The 19,674-nt window shown below is 44.8% G+C and overlaps 1 protein-coding gene across 1 annotated transcript in view; it reads left to right on the forward strand.

Annotated features, from left to right (window-relative positions):
- Nucleotides 1-13,564: 13,564 nt before the first annotated feature.
- The window catches only part of LOC119381547 (Down syndrome cell adhesion molecule-like protein Dscam2), a 381,434-nt gene continuing 375,324 nt past the window's right edge, over nucleotides 13,565-19,674 (forward strand). Inside the window, 1 exon segment of the mRNA XM_049412821.1 lies at nucleotides 13,565-13,635. The gene's annotated coding sequence lies outside the window, so the exon portion shown is untranslated.

Raw genomic sequence — 19,674 nt, forward strand, 5'->3', positions numbered from 1 at the left:
AAATACTTGCTCTCGCTCAAGATGCAAGACTCGCAAACACCTTCAAAATGACGCTGTAGTTAAAAGCACCGGAAGTGATTACGTCAACCATATAAAACCTAGTGTCATGCACTAGTTGAAACGCTATTTACATGCTCGAATGTTCAGTTTCTAACAAGCAGTACATTGGCGAAGCAGGACAGAGTGTTAATGCTAGATCAAACGCTCACTGCGCAGACAGGGCTAAGAAAATGTTGAAAGCAGTGGCACAGCGTTTTCACTGCCAGCCGACAACTTCGATGAGCTAAAAACTTTGTATACTTCAGTCAAACTTCCACTTTTCGAGAGACAGAAAATATAGAAAGTCGTATTTTATTCCCAAGTTTAATATACTCCAGCCAATAGGTAACAACATTTCGATGGGAGCTCTTGAATTTATCCGATATGGTAGGTACACAACGACAACTAGTCAGGCTTAATCATCTTGCCTATGCAATTTTAACCGCTATGATCGGGAAATCTGCATCTTTAGCTACTGCTCAAGTGGGATGCTTTCTCTCTCTCTCTCTCTCTTTTTTTTTGAGAAATGCAGTGGCACGCTTAGCATTTTTCCTGAACGCCATCTTATTCACGACTCAGCCGAATGCCCCCACCCCTCTCCTTTGAACACGAACGAAACCCCCACACAAGACGTGTGCCACGCGCTCCCCTCCCCTCCCCACCCCCACACTCACCTTGTTTTCTGTCTTTTATTAATGGGTCACCCATTAAATCCCCCATCTGACACTCTAACCTATCTCAACATCCCCCATGTGTCTCCCCCCCACCCCCCAACCCTTCATTTATTTGCGCTTTCTTTCTTTCCATCACCAACTTAGGTGGTTGGGGAAGAAGGCGCAAAGCGTACAGATGCACACAGCTAAGGGAGGCAGTTGCTACTTCGAAGAACACAAGACCACTTCTCCAAACGTCGGCTCTAGCGACAACCCCTGTTCAAGGATATTTCATGTCTTCAAGCTTCCATATTCGCCTGACAAGCTTCCAAAAGACGAAGAACGCACCCGTCATGACTACAGCATACGTAACAGGAAAATACCAGTACCACATACTCGCACAGACTACGGTAGAGCCAGACTTGAATATTGCATGCCAGCACTTTACCACTCCTTAAAAACCCATATTAATATTAGTGCCCCATTCCGTGTGTTCAAATCAAATGTGCGTGATTATTTGATGAAGCCATAAATATTTTTGTTTGCTCAAAACTAAATAATATTTAATGTTCTGTGTGTCATACAGAAAGAGTGTTCTGATGTTCATTGTATATATAGTTATTTTTATATTTTCTTTGTATTATGCTGTTTGTTTTGCTTACAAATGTACATCTGTGTGACATCCACTGCATGTGCTGCCCTCTGTAGGCCCACAGGTCCTGTCAAGCTGTTTTGCACAGCTTTTTGCCTGGGGGACCCCCAACAAGTGTGTTGGAAATACAGCACCAAATCCAGAATCCACTTGGATTCTGGATTCTGAACGTCTACCTGATTTGGATTTCTTTCATGACAGTAATTCTGGTGAAAAGCTGTCAAAGGTGTTATTTCTGAAGGAAAAGTGGCAAATGTTTTGCTTTCGTTTCGCCCAGAACTGTGTTGAAAATATGGAGTGTTAGTGAACCTTCAAATCATTGAATTGCAAATGGGCTCATTTGTTACTGTAATTTGTCTAGCGTCCATGCTGACACTGCAGTATAGCTCGGAATCCGATCTCGAAGTTATCACAAAAAATTTTAACGCCGTTCTTGTTTAAACAACTTCTGAACTTCTATAAGCCGACCTTAATGAACCATTCACGGGGCACTCGGATTATCTACGCCTATTGAAATGCAAATAGAGTTCTTTATTGAGCTCCCGTAGCAGTAGCAGGCTGCGTTGAAACGGCGTTGTAGGCTTAAAATTACCATTCGCAAATGCCGATAGAATTGACTTTCCTGCGCTCTTTTGTGCGCCAAATAAATTAGGCTTCTATGGTAACGAGATTAAAGTTTGTTTAGGCCACTTCTTTCGTCGCGTTTCGTGTTCAGCGATCCGTGAAGAAATAAAAACGAAAAAAAAACCCCGATAATTTCGTTTGAGCTGGTCTTGTGAAATCGGCCACGTGACTTGATTCGCTGACTGTCACAATGTAACTGCTGACCACAGACTGCTAGCTGAAGGTGATTGAGCTCAAAGCTGATGAAGGTGATTGAGCAAATCGGACCAACATCGGCAAAAATCTGGGGAAATAATATTGCCACAGGCGCAAGGACTGTTTTGCCAAATCCTAAATTATTTTCATAGGTACTTATAGGCATCAGTGTGAACGCTGTAAGCTCACTCCATCTAAAAAAAACGTTTATTTCTCTACGTGCACATGTAAAGCAAGAGTGCAACCATTAAAACAATTACTTTAGAGATCTCTTAACGAAAAACAAGTGGATTGTTTCGTAATAATTTCGCCGCATTATCTAGTGTAGCCACGTTATTCAGCTATTCTAATATTAATTATCTATCGACTGAAGTTGCAGAAAAGCTAACGACAGTGTATGAGTATAGTAATCAAGCAGATAGAGTACGCACTGAAAATGCGTCTCAACATATTCTTCTTTCCTTATGCAACGTGGCTTCATGACAGTAAGGTTCTTCTTGCCAAGAAGCTGCACCTAAAGAAAAACTCTGTAATGCCGTGAAGCCACAACCCGCGCATATATACCTCTATATGTTGATCGTTGCCTATCTACGTGGTTGATCCGCACTGACAGCACTTGATCTTGACGTGTTGTTTTTCATCAGTTTTTCATCATTTGGACCACTCTACTATGAGATATGAAAGTTGGTGTGTGAAACAGTAGAGGTGTTTGTCACACTGTCTGATTCATTGTACACAGCAGAAGCCTTTTTCGTTGAACTAAGAATAGCTCAACAATCAGTGTCACTGCATGAGAGGGAAGAGCTGTTTTTGTCAAGATACACATTTTAGATTAGAAAAAAAAAAAAACGAGCATCACGCAGTTTGAAATGTGCTGCATGCTGTGCGTTATAGAATCAAACTTACACCGGGAAACTTTTTTCTGTAGTAAGTTTAAGCGGGAACGCCAAATTACTTCCGTCGCAGCTTCATTTCACACTTTCCTCAAATAAGCAATCAGTAGTGCTACTATAATAGGTACGGTGCTTTTGGCTGTCAGATACTTAAGAAGAAGAAGAAGAATGTTGTTATTTTTATTGAAATGATTTACAAAAATTGCTGCGAGAACATCCGGATCCGTAGCCGATATGGCTACGGATCCGGCAATATATAGGACGTATGTTTACATAAAGGGTGAGTGGGACATAAACTTATACGAAGTTGAATTAAATCAACTTCCCGAGTAGGATAAATGGATCACTTAATTAGACATATAACTGGGTCGTTTTGCTGCTGTCAATACTGACGCATTATTTTTAGCTAAAAGAAACGATCTATGATAACGTTGCCATAGCAGTCAGTTTCCAACCATATTGCGACTATGCCTTCTGTCGGCTACCAAGGGCCGGTAAATTTAACTGGGAGGCGTTGTAAAAAAATTTTTAAAAAAAGAAGAAACTCTCAGACGTAGTTTAAAACAATGACATCGGCTCCGACGGTTACTAAGACGATGACTAAGACAAAAAGAAGCAGGAGGTGGCCATAATCCTTGACGTCGGCGTTCCTGTGTCTTGGTGTATTCCTTGGGTTACCTTGTGTTTCGAGCACTGCCGAGGCGGATCTCAGGAAGGAAGGAAGGAAGGAAGGAAGGAAGGAAGGAAGGAAGGAAGGAAGGAAGGAAGGAAGGAAGGAAGGAAGGAAGGAAGGAAGGAAGGAAGGAAGGAAGGAAGGAAGGAAGGAAGGAAGGAAGGAAGGAAGGAAGGAAGGAAGGAAGGAAGGAAGGAAGGAAGGAAGGAAGGAAGGAAGGAAGGACGGAATAGGAGAGAAAGGAAAGGCAGCGATGTTAACCAGTCTAGAAGGACCGGTATGCTACCCTACACTGGGGGAAGGGATGGGGGAGATATAAAGATAGAGAGAGAGGGAAGGAGAGCACGCACGCACAAAAAGTCACACACATCTCACAGTCATGCTAACGTCGTTTATAGGCGATGCGCAAAGCGCCGACGACGCCATCTGCCGCCACGGCTCAGAACCGTCTGCGGGTTCGGGCGAACAGTGTTCCCGCAAGCGTGTACGCGAGTGCACGGATGGATGTGTTTTTCATCGTGATTTAACGACTCTGTCGGGCTTCAGCAATGTCGGAAAATAACGGCTGTGCTGTCGCCTACTCAAACACATACAAAAACTCGCCAGGAACGAACTTTTACAAGTTTCCGGTGCTAGTTCATGAGCGAGAGCGACGGCGGCGGTGGATTGCGGCTGTCCGAAGCAGAAGGTAAGCAATCGCGCTTTGTTTACGGCAGTGTTAGAACGATTACCGTGTTTTTATTTTTTCATTTACGCCGCTAAGTCTTCAGCGAAAGCTACTACGTTTACACTTGGTCGCCTCGCCTGCATTGTAGACGCTACAATGCACCTGAGGTTGTTATTAGTGATAAGACGCGATGCCTAGGCTCTCTTGAAAAAAAACAAATGGCGCGAAGCGCAATGCCAAAGAATGTGGGGCAGGTGAAGGCTCCTTTACAAAAGCGCCGTGGAATCACATGTGTGCTGCACGAAATCGGCTGCATTCTAGCTATTGATGGCACTGGAATGCGATCACCGGTGCTGAATGTTCGCTGCGCGCTCGCCTCAACGCTTATTTGCTTTATCGTGCTGCAGTTTATCGCAAGTTTATCATGCTAGTTCCAAAGTTTTATCAATGCTGACCCTTCGCGTGGCTGCACCTGTGAAATCCATGCGCTGGTGCGACAGCGCTCCCTCAAAATCTACTATATAAACACATGGCACATAAACGAAGCTACTGTGTCGAGAAAAAACGTTGGTTCATGCGTGAACGTATGCAGGCAGTGGTGATCGGGACGTCATAAAGAAAGTTGTGTACTTACGGTGAGCTCCACTTCGTAGGGAAGCTTGTTGACGCTTTTCTGTGGCAAATACTTGGCGCGTATGGTGACAATAGGGAGTTTTCGAATAGGGGCCCCAAGCGTTTTGGGGCCCCAAAGAAATAGCGTCGAGGCCACTGCGCATGCGCAAGACCCAAACAGCGTTTGGGTTTTGCGTTGGGGACGCTATTTCTCGAATTTATCGGGAGCCCCAAATCCTGCCCCTAACGCTTTGCGTCAAGCAAACATGACGGCCCCCATTGAAACGACGGCTTTTGGCCAAGACTAGAGTGTCCTAGAATTGGGGGAGTGTCCAAAGCGCCGCAGACCCTATTCGAAAACTCTTAGCTCCTGCTTGACCGAAAGCGAGCACACGCAAAGGGCTTTGGGGACCCTATTTGAAAACTCCCTATTGTCATCGCACACAGCTGTGACATCGGACACATGTCCACTAGCGGCTCATTTGCGCACACTATCGCTGCAAAAGTGATTTGGGACGCGCACAAACGGCAAATCGCACGCGCGCACTTCCGTCAAGCTTGCAGTGAAAGGAGGCGTCTGCTACGCGACCCGCTTGCGGTTCCAACGGCCGCCGCTGCGCGGCTTTCAGTGGCGCCCCTATAGGCACTGCGCATCGCGGATAACCGCCGGTGCAAGTCTGATGCCTTCAAGAAGTTGAGCACTGCCTTCGTCGCCTTCAACCGCGATGACCTCTTAGGACGACATTCCAGAATGGTTTCCGCCGTCATCGGTCTGGGATCTATACGAGGAAGAGCGACTGCGAGTGATTTTCTCTGCGCATTGTAGCGAGGACAGTCGTAGAAGATGGCGGATCTCAGGAGGAGGAGGAAGGAAATGAAGGAAAGGCAGGAAGGTTAACCAGACGCGCGTCCGGTTTGCTACCCTACGCTGGGGGGAAGGGATGAAGGGATTAAAAGAAAGAAAGAAGAGGGAAGAAGGCACTGTCAGGGTACATATGCACCTGTCCATTGAATGCCTACAAGCGGTCGTTTAAGCCGGTCGATTTTAAAAACAGCAGTAATGCTCGCGTCGCTTTGCTGGCCTGCGATGCGTAGGGCCACGATCCGAGGATCTTCTCTTCGGAAAACGGTCTGTCGTCTAACTTGTTCAGCGCATCGCGCAGAACGTTTCGTTCGTTAGAAGCAAGCACGTGGTTAAAATCTGCTTCGCCAGGTGCCGCAACGATCGCAGCTGCTCAAAAGAATAAACTCAGTCTATTAATTTTGATTGATTATCCTGGCAGTTCATTGGTACTTATCCTAAGTAAACTTATGCTCCGGTATCATATGTATCCAATATAACTCTAACCTTGTGCCAGAACCATCCATTTCGTATCAATCCTATCTTTTAAAGCACATTTTCTGAGTATTCTTAAAACCAGAAGTAAGTGCTCGACCGGAAGTGCTTGAAAGAGAAACAACAATGCCACCCTATGTTCCAAAACGTAGGTTAAGACCACGAACAGCGGCAACAAAGACGAGATTCATTGTGATGTGGCTGTTACTATTAAAGCATGATGACGACGATGACAATGCACGCAACGCCACAGAAGGGGTCTGTGGATCCCGTTTCGATATCCGGTTCATTCCTAGGGTACATTCTTTGTGCCTTCTTCATATGCAGATAAAAAAAAGAGTGATAAGTGTGCCCTGAGACCAATGACAATGCAGACAATGGCGCAAATGGGGTCTGTGGATCTCGTTTCAATTTCTGGTTCAGTCCTAGGGTACATTCTTTGTGCCTTCTTTTATGCAGGAAAAAGTAGAATGGTAAGTTTTCCCTGAGACCAGTTCTGGTGGGGCTTACGTCTATGTCGGACTGCGATCAAAATGGTTGAGATGACGGCAGCAACGGACGTTAGGAGGGTTGAGTGGACTGCTCATAACACCCATCACTGCAAAATAAAATCCGCTCGGAAGACGATTCTAGGTTAATATATACGCTCGCAATATATGCTTTTCGAGCCAGAGTTGGCGTGAAGTGGAAGAGTTTCTGAAATGATCGTGGTACAGCAAAAAAAGCGAAATACACGAAGTCTAATGGGCGTGAAGAACATCCGCGCCCACTCGAGACGCAGAGGTGTGCTGGCCAACCCCGCGACCTACTTCGCTCTTTGGCACGCCTTAGTTTCCCTGCCTACATCAGCCACACCTACATATCATAGACCATGCTGTTCTCACGCACTTGATTGAAAAACCATTTGAGTGGCTCGCTAGCTTCTTTTTCGTTTCCTTTCGAGAACGTCAGTCTCGCAAAGAAAGCTATTTCGATCTCCGGCGTGTCTGTTAATTTCGCTAACGCTGTATACCGCAGACGCTCGAGTAAAAGCTGCACTGCTCTAAGGTCTCCATTCACAACTAAGGCTCCAGACATAAAAAAGTAAACAACACGCGCCGCCTCATCATGTCAATTATTGGGATTAATATGAGCGAGTAGCGTTCAATTAATTTGGTAAACATCTTGCGATCTCCGTCAAACTAAATACAGTGCAAGAGCCGACGAACAACCTCATTCCATAACAGTGTTGGGCGTTCTTTTTGTTTTTGTTTTCTTTTTTTGTGCATTGTCCGCCGCGGTGGAGCAGTGGTCACGGTGTCCGGATGCCGACCCGATGGTCGCGGGTTCGATCCCGGCTGTGGCGGTCGCATTTGGATGGAGGCGAAGTGGAAGAGGGCCGTGTACTGGGCGATATCAGTGCACATTAAAGAGCGCCAGTTGATCGAAATTTCCGGAGCACTCCATTGCGTCGTTCCTCATAATCATATCGTGGTTTTATGACGTAAAACCCCAGATATTATTTTTATTTTTGTGCAAAACTACAATGGTCGCAAGCACGTTGTAAAACCCCTAAACAGGGGCTTTTGATCCATTGGAAATAAATCAAATAAATGAAAAAGCCACGCATAGCACAGAGGACGAATGTGTATGCAAGTACTGCAGAGCCAAGCTTTAGCAGCGTTTAGACACCGAGAGCAGTGATGACTAGACGGGCAGCAAGCATACGATGTTCGTGCGTTTTCTTTCTTTTCTCTTGCCTTCCACACTATTTCTCCTTCTAGCAAAACTAGAGCTGGTCACATGACAATCGCTATTATCATGAATGAACAGGCCCCTATCAGTTATCTCGCACATCAAAAATCCTTCACGACGAGGTGTGTTGGCAGCGTAATTGCAAGCTTTGCACCGCGACAATGCACAAGATGAAACCGACGGGAAACCGTTGCTGTTAGTCATCGCTAACTGAAATACCGGATAGCGTTCCCTTGAAACCATTCATACGCACGGCAGTTAAGCGGGTACGCTAGTCTGCTTTAGGTGGCACACGGACAACTGTCTTAGTCGTCGCCACTTTGGTTATCTTCCAGTCGATTAACTTTCGCGGAAAGCTTTCTCCTAACTGATTGACTGCTCAATTGCCTCAGCATTTGCGAAATTCGCTTTCCGTCCATACACAGCATGTACACATGCGAACGTTTTCTATGTTCATGACTTTGTGGAGAATGCATAGTACGTTCTACCAAATTTACCTCTGTACCTGTGGCGTTGATTTTCCTTTAAATTTTCTGTAGAGATATCGAAATGCATGATTTGAATGCGGTTTTTTTTTCAGTTTTTTTATGCTGGGGCTAAATGAAACATTACCTTGCACAACCCAAATAGCACAACCACATAGAGCACTGCACGGGCCGATTTTTCTGGCCCGGGCCCGGCCCGGCCCGTAAACGCCATGCTCCGGCCCGCCCGAGCCCGGCCCGGTGTTTTGAAATGTGGCCCGTACCCGGCCCGGGCCGTTTCAGCTAGTTATGCCTTGAGCATAAAGGAGACACTGTCCAAACTTCGGTTATTGTGAAGATACCTGCCGCACACAAGATAGTTTGCAAATTTTGAAGCGATTTCTCAGATAGAAGTGCATTTCATTCGTGCATAGCCAGTGCCTAAGCGAAACGAGGTTCCCGCCATCTTTTACGTGAAAAAATTTGTTTTCGTTGCGAAGTTATTTAAAACGAAACACTCGTGTTAGACGCGTGTGCAGTAACGGTGTGTTGAATAAAGAGTGGTTTAAATAAAACTAATCAGTCTGTGTGTGTTTGTGTGTGTGTTGGTAATTCCCAGAATCCTGGATCTCTTCTCTAGCCTCATCACTCCAGTTGTGAGCCACACTCGGCGAAACGAGTGTCGCTATGGTCTGGCGCCTCACCACTAGTAATGGGAAAATCGACAATGGCGTTCGCCCTGTGATAAGAGTCGCTGCGCATCTTGCACTTTAACTGCACAAAAAACAGCTCCTGAGATATTAATGACTCACAAGTCGCGTTCACCAGTCTTTGTAGTCACGCAGGCGGAAACAGGCTCGGCAGGCATGCGAGCGTAGCTGCATACTCGAAATGTTTCCCTAGATACAAACGCGCACATCTAATATACACTAATCTAGGCAGTTTACCATTGCTTTCCTTGCACGGTACCCGAGTACGTCTTTCATTGACTATAATGGTGGAAACTTATATTAGGCGTTTCTTGAAATTACGTGTAGCATACCGATAGAGCAAAATTGTAGATGTATTGTACTGTGCAATTTCTCTGCACGCCAATGCACTCCGGGTGGTTTAAATTACCCGGAGCGCTCAACGACGGCGTCTCATATAGCCTGGGTCGCTTCGGGAAGTTAAACCCCACAAAACAACAAAAACAAATCCAAACAACGTACACACGCAATTATACAGATACGTATGAGACCCGGGCTTAATACGGGCCTGGCTCAGGCCCGAGCCCGACCCGAGCCCGAAGATCACGGGCCCGAGCCCGGCCCGGGCCCGATCCAACAATCCCTTACCCGGCCCGGCCTGGGCCCCTGCAGTGCTCCACAACCACATTACCATTTCTGTCCGCCTACACGCAATAGAGGGCGCTCTGCACAGTGCGCCCTATTCTTTACTATTTAGCACTCAGCTTTGTACCGGATACCATTCTGGACATTGTAAATCGCTGTTAACAGCCGAATTACTGTAAAGGGAGTATAGAAACCAATTTAGAGAGGCGGCTTAGCAGACCTGCGGGCCTATCACAGCCGACAAGATGGCATATTCAACAGCGTTCACTATCAAATCATCGGTGTAAGCATACACTGACCCAGTCACCAACATATTAGGATGACTACTTGTTCGGCGGTATTCGTCAACGTATCTTGGACCCACCCTCCTATCATTGCCCCTGAGCTTTCGAAAATGGCTTTACCGCAGTAACACCATTACCGCGGTGAAGCCAGCTTTCATAAAAAAAAATTATAGCCTTTTCTTTACGCGCCCATAGAAATTTGGAAATAACTGCCCCTTTTAATAGCTCAGCTTCTATTCAGCCTGAGAGACGAATCACGTGTACCCTCGGTTATAAGTCAGCCGTGTTTCTCCTGGCTGCTTAACGGCGGGCAAAAGCACAGCGTTTCACTTTCTTTTCTCATTCTTCGTTTTCTTTTGTTCAGTAATGTTTATTTCAGTTCTTCTTGGTCACGGTTGAAAGGCTCTTAAGTTTTTTTACACCTTTTAGTTTTCTTTTGTCGCACGTCACAATAGAGTAATACGCTGAACCAAGAAGAACTGCCGGAACCTGTCTTTTAAACTGCTATCAAGATGTTGCTGCTAGTTTCAATGAGACGTGGAACTTGTGCCAAGGTTTTGGCTGAATTTCACTGTAATATTTTTTTTGTTCCACTTTCTCCGTGGCCAAAGTTTAACATTGATTTACGTTCGATCATAAAATGTGCCCGTAAGTCGACGCTTTAAACACGGTCGCTACGAAGTTACGCCGCCGCCAACCAAGTTGGCGCAGTTTTCATTTTCGTCGAGCGAATTAAACGACCGTGTCTAAGCTCTTGCTTGGACTCTCTGGGCTGCTCTGTGACATCTTCCACTTTTTTTTCTGTTCTCTAGAAAAAAAATCTGGAAAGAAGCGTTGGACGTCCAAGTCTTTCAGCGAGGCAGCCACTTCATTTTGATCTTTCTTGTTTGCATTGTGATGTCTGCTTTTTTTTTCACCCCTTCTCCGTGTTCGCTTTTATGTCTCAGCGTGTGCTCGCGCCAGAAAGAACCTGATAGCGACGTGCGCTCCTTTTGTACTTGAACTACGTCACTAAGCGAAATTCTCGCTCCAACATAGCGAAATTACAACGCCTCCGTTTCTTTTCTCTTTTCGACCGAGCCCTCGTTCCGCCATTTTTGCTCACTCACTCACGCTCCGTCCCATTGAAATACATGTATATACATTTTTTGTTCGCGCTGGTCTCGTTTCCCTCCAGCTCTCTCGCTGATAGCAAAAGGACACACAGTGCTACCGTTGCTGTTCTACACAACAACGCGAACCCCTTGTCCCGCTCCTCTCGGCTCCTTTTTCTATCTCGCAGTTCTCAACCGTGGCAGTCTCCTGCCAGCCCCTCGGGCTCAGCCTCACGCTCGCTCTCACTGTATCTCTTCGTTTTTCTCGCTTTGCCTGGTTACATTGCTCACGTGTTCTCCCTTCTTCTTCTTGATCACATGGTTTGACGTTTTCGTTCGCAATCATTTCTTCTCCTGTGGGTCATACTCAACGCTCTTCAGTGAAACCCATTTGCTCCTTTTCTTGGGGCGTTATTATTTTTTTTTTGTCGCAAGTCATAGCACTTTAGATGCTTCTACCTTTAGCGTCCTCTACTTTCTGCGTCTTTTCAAACTAGTTTGCCGCGACAATTCTATTTTCCGCTCTCCCATCCTCCGTATTAAACGGTTGATAGAAACGCAAAACGTGTAAGTCCGGTGTAACGTCCGAGCAACTTGAGCAAATGAAACCACTGTGTTTCCTTCTTGGACGGTACATCGAAAGCGCCTGCCAGTACGGCTTTTCTTTCTGGTGCCCTGGGGCGGCTCCTGGAACGGCCCGTTCAGGAGGTTTAAAAGTGGCGTATCAGGCGAAAAATGAAGGTTTTTTTTTTTATGTTCGTGCTTCTTTTTTTTTTTAAGGAGTAATGTGTCTCAGCCGGTTTCCGAACCACGCGGATCGCTTTGAGGTGTTTAGATTAGTTTTGTTTTATTGCTTTAACTAAGAAGATCTGGCATTTATATATTTTCTCGCGATCGCAAGCGATATGTTCATTTAAATGAATTATTACCGAAATATATCGATTGCCAGAAGCTGGTTTAACTTATCGGCATAAAACTGTGAATTAGCAGATCACTTGAAAAACGTTAGAGAGAAAATATGTCACGCGAGCACACCGTCCATGTAATTTCTGCGGCAACAAGTCTGAAATTTACAAGTGGTGGGCCCATTGATTTTGTGTGACTTTGGACTTGAACGTCTGCCCTTTTCTCTTTTTATTTGTAGAACATGAAATGTCCTTTATGTTCTTCTTCCATATTTGCGGAATGTTGGGATTCAGGGCTATCTTTCATTTGCTAATAATTACCCTTCGTCATTATTGCAACTTTTCTGGCATAATAATTTTGACTGCTTTTTTTTATGCTTCACATTACGTTTCTGTGCGGTAACCAAGAAAACCCCATAATGCATGCTAACAGTCCACAATATCCTAGCATGTCTGCATCGAATGCGGCTTAGTGAAGCGTCGTAGCGAGGGTATCTTACTTTCCAAGCGCACTGCGTAATTCCATCGGTCACCGATGGTCTCACGATACACCACTGCTAGGTTTCGCAGACAGGCATATATATATATATATATATATATATATATATATATATATATATATATATATATATATATATATTCCGTCTATTAGGACCTCTGAGAGGAGCTTCAGCGTGATCCACCGAGAGTCATGTGGGAGGAAAAGAACGAACAAGATGGAAAGGAGGAAGGAAGGGGAAAGGGCGAGAGAGAGGAAGAGTGCTCTCTGGCGCACTGTGGGGCTCCTTTTCGCCACGAGGGAGCACTCTTGGCGTGTTTCGGAAGACCACGTGACGCGGCCTCCTCTTCGTAACGGGAAAGAGGGAGGGATTCGAGACCGGAGCCCCTCGCAGAAGCAGACGACGTTCGCGGTCGTCTGCTACGGCACGCGGTGTTTGAACTCCAAGGACAGCGAGCGCCGCAAGCCGCGTGTCACCGGCGTCAACTGTCGCAGCCAGCCCGCTCTCTTCCGCGTTATCCTCAACATGACACTTAACTGAAGGCTCAAGCGCGGGCTCTCCCATTCCTGCTGCTTCTTTCTTTTTTGCTGATTTCGTCGTTCTCAGCCTGTCTCCACCCACCTATCTTTGACGTTTCGGGAAGAAAATGCGTGCTGCTTTGCACAGCAGCGAGACTGTGACGTGCTCTTCGTCAACGCTTCTCGCCTGCAAATAAACTCTGCGAGCCACTTGAGTTCCACTGGTGGATTAACTGCATTGGCGTCGCTGGTCTTTGGAGTCTGTGAACAACAACAACAACAACAAAAACGTGATTGTCAGCTAACGGACGAACTAGCTCGGTGATGAGACTTTGCGTGTAGCGTCCTCAGAAGGAAGCCGCTGTGTTGCAAGTTGGAAGGAATGGGACCACCGCTATTCGCCATCAAGGACTGTAAGCCACCATCGAAACTTCTTTACGTCGTCTGGTTTCTAGCCGGTGAGTCTGTTCAAGTTTCAAGAGTCTGTTCTTCAAATGAATGTTCTTGGTGCGAGCACTGCGTGTTCCATTCATGAACGCATGGAACTACTGGGTCCACAAGCAAATTGTGCATGTATGAATCAGTAGAGCTAACGTAGTTTTGTACGCTATATATCAAATAATTTTGGCTCTAATCTTTCGCAACGCTAAGTTCATCTTCAGCTTGTGGCAAAGCTTTCGCCTATTAATATGACAACTTATAGCAGTACCCTTGCTTAAAACTTGTTTCCCGGCCGCCCCCTTATAACGGCCATCAACGTAAAATCATTACCATCATTTTCTCTTCCATTCTAATGTACGAATTTGCAGCTACTGCACTGAGATACTGCACATAAACAACCAATAAGAAACATAAAACTCCGCATTCAATGTTATTGATAGTAGAACAGCAACTGAACGCTGGTTGACTCAGTAATTGGGGAAATTACATTGGTTGTGATAAGCTCATAGTGGACAGTAGCCGCAACAAATAACAAAGATCATATAGCAATTCGCTAGTTATTCGCACGCTGACTTTCCTCGAAGATACTTGTTGCGATGGTCTTCCGAGAATTTCTCAACGGCCCGTTTTCCAGCAAGAACACTGACAAAATAATGTGGTCAAGTGAAATGAGATATGCATGGTTCTGTATCCACTCATCGGTATTCCCTAAACAGCCAAGAAACGCCACCCAAAATCTAATATAAGACATCCGAATTGGTGGCGTAACTGCTGGTTAAATGTACACCGAAAGTAGGTCATTAATCGCGTTATATTTGGTGAATTATTCTGTAGCATCAACACAGTTTTCCGAGCTGTCTACAAACGACTCGGCATCGCCAGCGTATGTTTGTTTAGTTAGATAGAAGAACCTATAGGTGAGCTAGCGGTGCTGCTCCAAGTAAATCAATGCACGGCTATGAATACCACGTAAATAACCGAACTAATATAACAATGCACAGTTTACTCATGAACAGTTGCGGCACTAAGCTATCAGCTAGTTCGGGCTATGTTGACCAATTGTCCCTCTTTATACTTGAAAGTTCGATGAGTTACGCATGCATATGCTGTATTTTCCCCACTAAAAGTCTTCAGAACAATGCTTGCTACTGCTGGATTGTGATCTCCACTGATTACATTGTTTATCATAATCTCATCTCTTTCTTTATTTAATGCGATTGTATTAAGGACGTACCTCGAAAAGTTTCCAAGTTTCCCTCTCAAGGAAAAAAGAAGTCAGCTTTGTCCAAAGGCGAACCACTGGAAGCGATATCAATGTACAGCGTTGCGCCTACGGCATCTCAGAGCACTGTCGTGGTGGGGATCGCACCAGCGACAATAGAGGTGTCACATCTACTAACCCGCGAGACTGAATGAAACGTCAGCATCCGCAGAGATTATTAGACTAATTTAGTGCGTTAATAGTTATGTCTACTTCTGTCTCTTACTAATTGTTTAACAAATTTTCTTCAAGCTTGTATTTGTACTCGCATTGCATCTGTACTAAAACCCCCTATGTTATACCCTCAACTCGAGGGTCTCTAGAGTCAAAATAAATAAATAAATAAATAAATAAATAAATAAATAAATAAATAAATGAATAAATAAATAAATAAATAAATAAATAAATAAATAAATAAATTTAGCTTGACGTTCACTACAATGTGGCGTGTCCGCTGCGGTGGTACAGTGCATGGGTATGGTGCTCGGCTGCTGACCCGAAAGTCGCGGGTTCGATCCCTGCCGCGGCGGTTTAAATGGAGGCGAATACTAGAGGCCCATGTACTGTGCGATGTCAGTTCACGCTAAAGAACACCAGACGGTCAAACATTTCCTGAGCCCTCCACTACAGCGTGCCTCATATTGATGTCGTTGTTTTGGCACGTGAAACCTCAGATATGAATAACGTTATTATTAGTAGATGCGAGAACACTCCTTTTGCTTCACAAGGTGTGGGTTCGAGCTAGTTTGTACTCCATGATCAACACTTTTTGCGCAAAATTTTCTCAGACAACGGACGAAACAGACACGGACGGGCGCAAAGCCGACTGAACGGAGCGACATGCGCGACCACATAGCTTGCCTCGCCTTTAGAGCGAAACGCAGTTTTTGACTCTGGAGGGTTCTCCATACACCGAGCGGTGATGCGTTGTCAAAAGCAGTACAGCGAGACAACGCTAATGTCATAGCTGAAGCTTCAACCATGTCTCTAGCGCCAAGATTATCGGAATAAAATACGAGAGGATACCGCATACGCTATAGCACAGCGCCTCAAAACGCTACCTGTCACGGGAATAGAACACGGGAAAATTGGCCCATGAAGCACGCTCAGATGCTTCGAAGAACAACCTTGCTTGGCTCTAGCAAAGAGGATTAAACTCTGAACAAGAGAAAAGTACGCAGCGATCGTAGACTGATATTTAGAGCATTGAGCTGCTTTGCTGGCAGACGGACGTTTGATCCCGCCATAGATCACGGATTAATTTATGCTGTTATAGACAGACTTCGTCTTATTTAACGTAAAATTCTAGCTGCGTGGAGAGAGAGGATACACAAACTTTAATGCTGTACTGGAGTTGTTAGCCCGGTCGATCACCTGACTTTCTACTCCATGTGCCTGTTTAGAATCCTAGTATGTACAGGGATTACGTAGACGCACAGGTATCAAATGCGATCACACACACTGACAAACACGAGAGAGTAGCCTTTAATTCGGTAATTTTCTGCCACTGGCATTCACGTTCCCTGTAATGTCTGATCTGATCTTGTGAATGGTTATATGAAGGTGTTTAGGAAAAGCGCACCGCCGACTTCAAGGCGTTCAAAGCGAGTTCGAACGTAAGCAAAATGTTTAAGGTTAACTGAGTTCTAAGCCAGCATAAATGCTTTAGTATATATAGTCATACAGCTTAACTATATATATGACTGCTGCAGTTGACACTTGAGAGGCGTAACGCGAATTTTCTGATGGAATGGCCAGCAGGCTTGGCCTGACGGTCCCGACGTGGGAGTCACCCGCTGCGCGCTGACGCGTGCCTTGCGCAGGATCCAAAAACGTTTTTCAACCAACCAACCAACCTCGTGTTATTGATTATATTCATGAGCACCATATCCAGTGATATCAATATGAACGCTGTGCTTGACGCCGCAGTGCCCTTTCTCGTGCTTACTGCAATGTACTTTCGGCCCAAAGTTTTCTTCGTACTCCAATGCTTCTGTTTTATTCGAATGGCATTCAAGACAGACCTAATGACCTGATTATACTTCCAATTTCAGTTCGTTGAAGGAAGGCACAAGTTACGAGCGCATACCACTGAAAACTTAAACGATGCGCACATGTCGGCTAATTATTATCCAGGTATGAGTTAACTTTATTTGTATATCTCCTGATAACTGCTTTCACAACGTGAAGTGCGCATAGTACAGAACTTCCAACATTTAACTATGTACGATTTCCAAGGCCGCGGTATCTTTTTACAGCTTGAACGTTTTGAGGGAGCCATATACGTAATATGTACTCGACATAACTCTTTTTTGCACCGGGTAACGAACATGTCGATCATTTGGGGTCATGCTTTCGGTACCTTTCCTAATTATTCGGTGCTGCTAAAAAGACACAGAATGTTAAACACATGACATACCTTCAGTAGCGGTCTCGTTCAAGTACGCAGTGTCGTGCATGCATTCAGCATTCTTTAAAATGTACAGATGCCTTCTCCATCACTGATCCGATGGTACGCATCGCAAACAACGCTGTCCTTCTCGTAGTTCGCGTTAAGTCAGTCGGGATGCGTGACAAAATGCAGCATATATGAAACAGATTTCTTTCGCGTTTGAAAGCCTTTACTCCAAAGGCAAGAAAAAAAAAAAGAACACGCGCTTGATCGTTTCACAATCAAGGTTAACCGCATCAAGCTTTGGTTAAACAGCCTCCTTGAGTAATCTGTATGCTCAACGCAGCTTTCTGGGGTTTCATTTTAGAACTGAGCGTGGCATAATCCCCATGTGAAGGCTTTCTTCAAGCTCGCGCGAATGAAACGCGGCGTGACCAGGCTCATCGAACCTTACTTTCTTATAAAGTACCAATTTGGCCTCGCGCTTATAGATATTTTTCCATATGACCACTTACTTGTGTTTACGTCTGAGTTATTTGTTTTGTTTTGTTTTCTTTCCTATTTTCTTTCCTCTGTCTTTCTCCCTTATCTTACTTTGCCCTATGTTTCCCCATTTCCAAATGAGCAGGCAGGCGTTGTGCCCCTTTAGGTGGTAGTTGTCAGCCTGTTCCCTCCCTATTTCCTCTGTGTCTTCATGTTGTCTATGTATTCAAACCAAATAAATAAATAAATAAGGCTCAGCTTGTCTCGCAGATATTCGCTGATTTTCGAAAAAAAAAATGTTCTACAGCTAGGCTTATTCACAATAGTAGATCAGAGCAAATTATTGTGTTTGAGATATTCTGAGTAAAGACTACAAGCCATGCGAACACATTTTACGAAATAAAATTTTGGTGAGTTCATACCCCCCATCACATCCGACATCGCGATTGGCTGGCATCTGCCTTTTACAGCTTTTGTGAATTGTTGTGCAACAGGAAGTTTATTGTTTGTATTTGTCTCTATGTGAATACCGAGATCGATAAATACTGAGGAGGGTCCAACTTTGAGAAATAGATTAGTAGGCTATTCTGGAGAAGGCGAAGTGCGCGAAGCTATCTGATACAAGATAGAGTACAATATCCAGACCTCTAACTCCACATTTATAAGTTTTGCTAAGAACGGCACTGATTAATTTCTTATGTCTTATGGTTTCGTAATTTGTTCATTATCGACGTACAAGCCCCCCTCTTTTTTTTCTTGGTGTTTCATGTAATATACGAAAGCGAACATTTTCCGACGATTACGACACTCCCTGATGCGAAATGTGTGCGCAGCTGTTCGCGTGTTTTCATTTGGCGATGTATTGAGGCAAAGAATACGAAAGAGGCATGTTATGTAGGTAAAGCTACAAAGTGCTCTTTATTTTTAGCTTTTATTATGTTTTAAATATTTCTTTATTTCTTGCCTTTTCATAACTTTTTATTTTCTTCTGATCTTTCTTGTTATTGTTATTTTTGTGTTTTTTGTTCCTTTCTGCTTCAGCGGCATGAACGGCAGTTGCACGCAAACGCTTTATTTTTATTTTTTATTAGTTAGATTATTTTTTTATATTCTTGTTGTTTATATTTATTTATGTTTACTTTGTGTTTCGGCGACGAAGGTTTCATAGCAATGTAGCCGACCTCGGCAAAAGAAGAAGCGCGTCGCGTAACTCGAAGCGCGCGAGACGGGCGCACGGCGAGAGCCGAGGGACGACGCTCAACGCAGGAAAGGGCGCCTGACGCTCAAAAAAAAAGGAGAGAAAGAGAAAAAGGATGCTTAGGGCACCGTACCCTTCAATACAATTCTGTTCTCTTTCTCCTACGAGACATTATACTTTATCTTTTCGATTCGCTGTCCTAACGTCCCTCGTTCCCGGAAAGAGTTATTCGCCACGTTTCGAAGAACAAAGCTAGTGGCGAGCGGCGGCAGAATAAAGGCCCACGCAGGTGCAAGATACTGCCTTTGCTCTGATCGCCTTAAAATGAGCCCTTCGGCTTCCATCAGAAAGAGAGAAGTCGTCGGAACTGTGCTGTTTTCGCAATGGACAGTAGAGACTGCCTAAGACAATCATTTGACTTTCGGCGTTTGCGGCTGACTTTAGAAGGCACGCGGATGACTCTAAGCAATCGGACCTTTTTTTCTGAGTGGACTGTCGACGTAATGCTAATGTGCAGTGGCCCAGTAGACGTTCTCGTCTTGTAAAACGTTTCCATTTTAATCGTACCCTGCGCAACACTCTATCGCGTCGTTTATCTACTGAGGTATCGCTTTCAGTTGCGAAATTCAAAGACAAAACTTGTACTCTTACTTGGATCAAATCATTTTATTCACACTGCACTTGCGTTGCCACGGTGGAGCAGCTGTTGCGTAGTTGAGTTA

This window comes from Rhipicephalus sanguineus, chromosome 2 (assembly GCF_013339695.2).
Source record: "Rhipicephalus sanguineus isolate Rsan-2018 chromosome 2, BIME_Rsan_1.4, whole genome shotgun sequence".
NCBI classification, from domain to species: domain Eukaryota; kingdom Metazoa; phylum Arthropoda; class Arachnida; order Ixodida; family Ixodidae; genus Rhipicephalus; species Rhipicephalus sanguineus.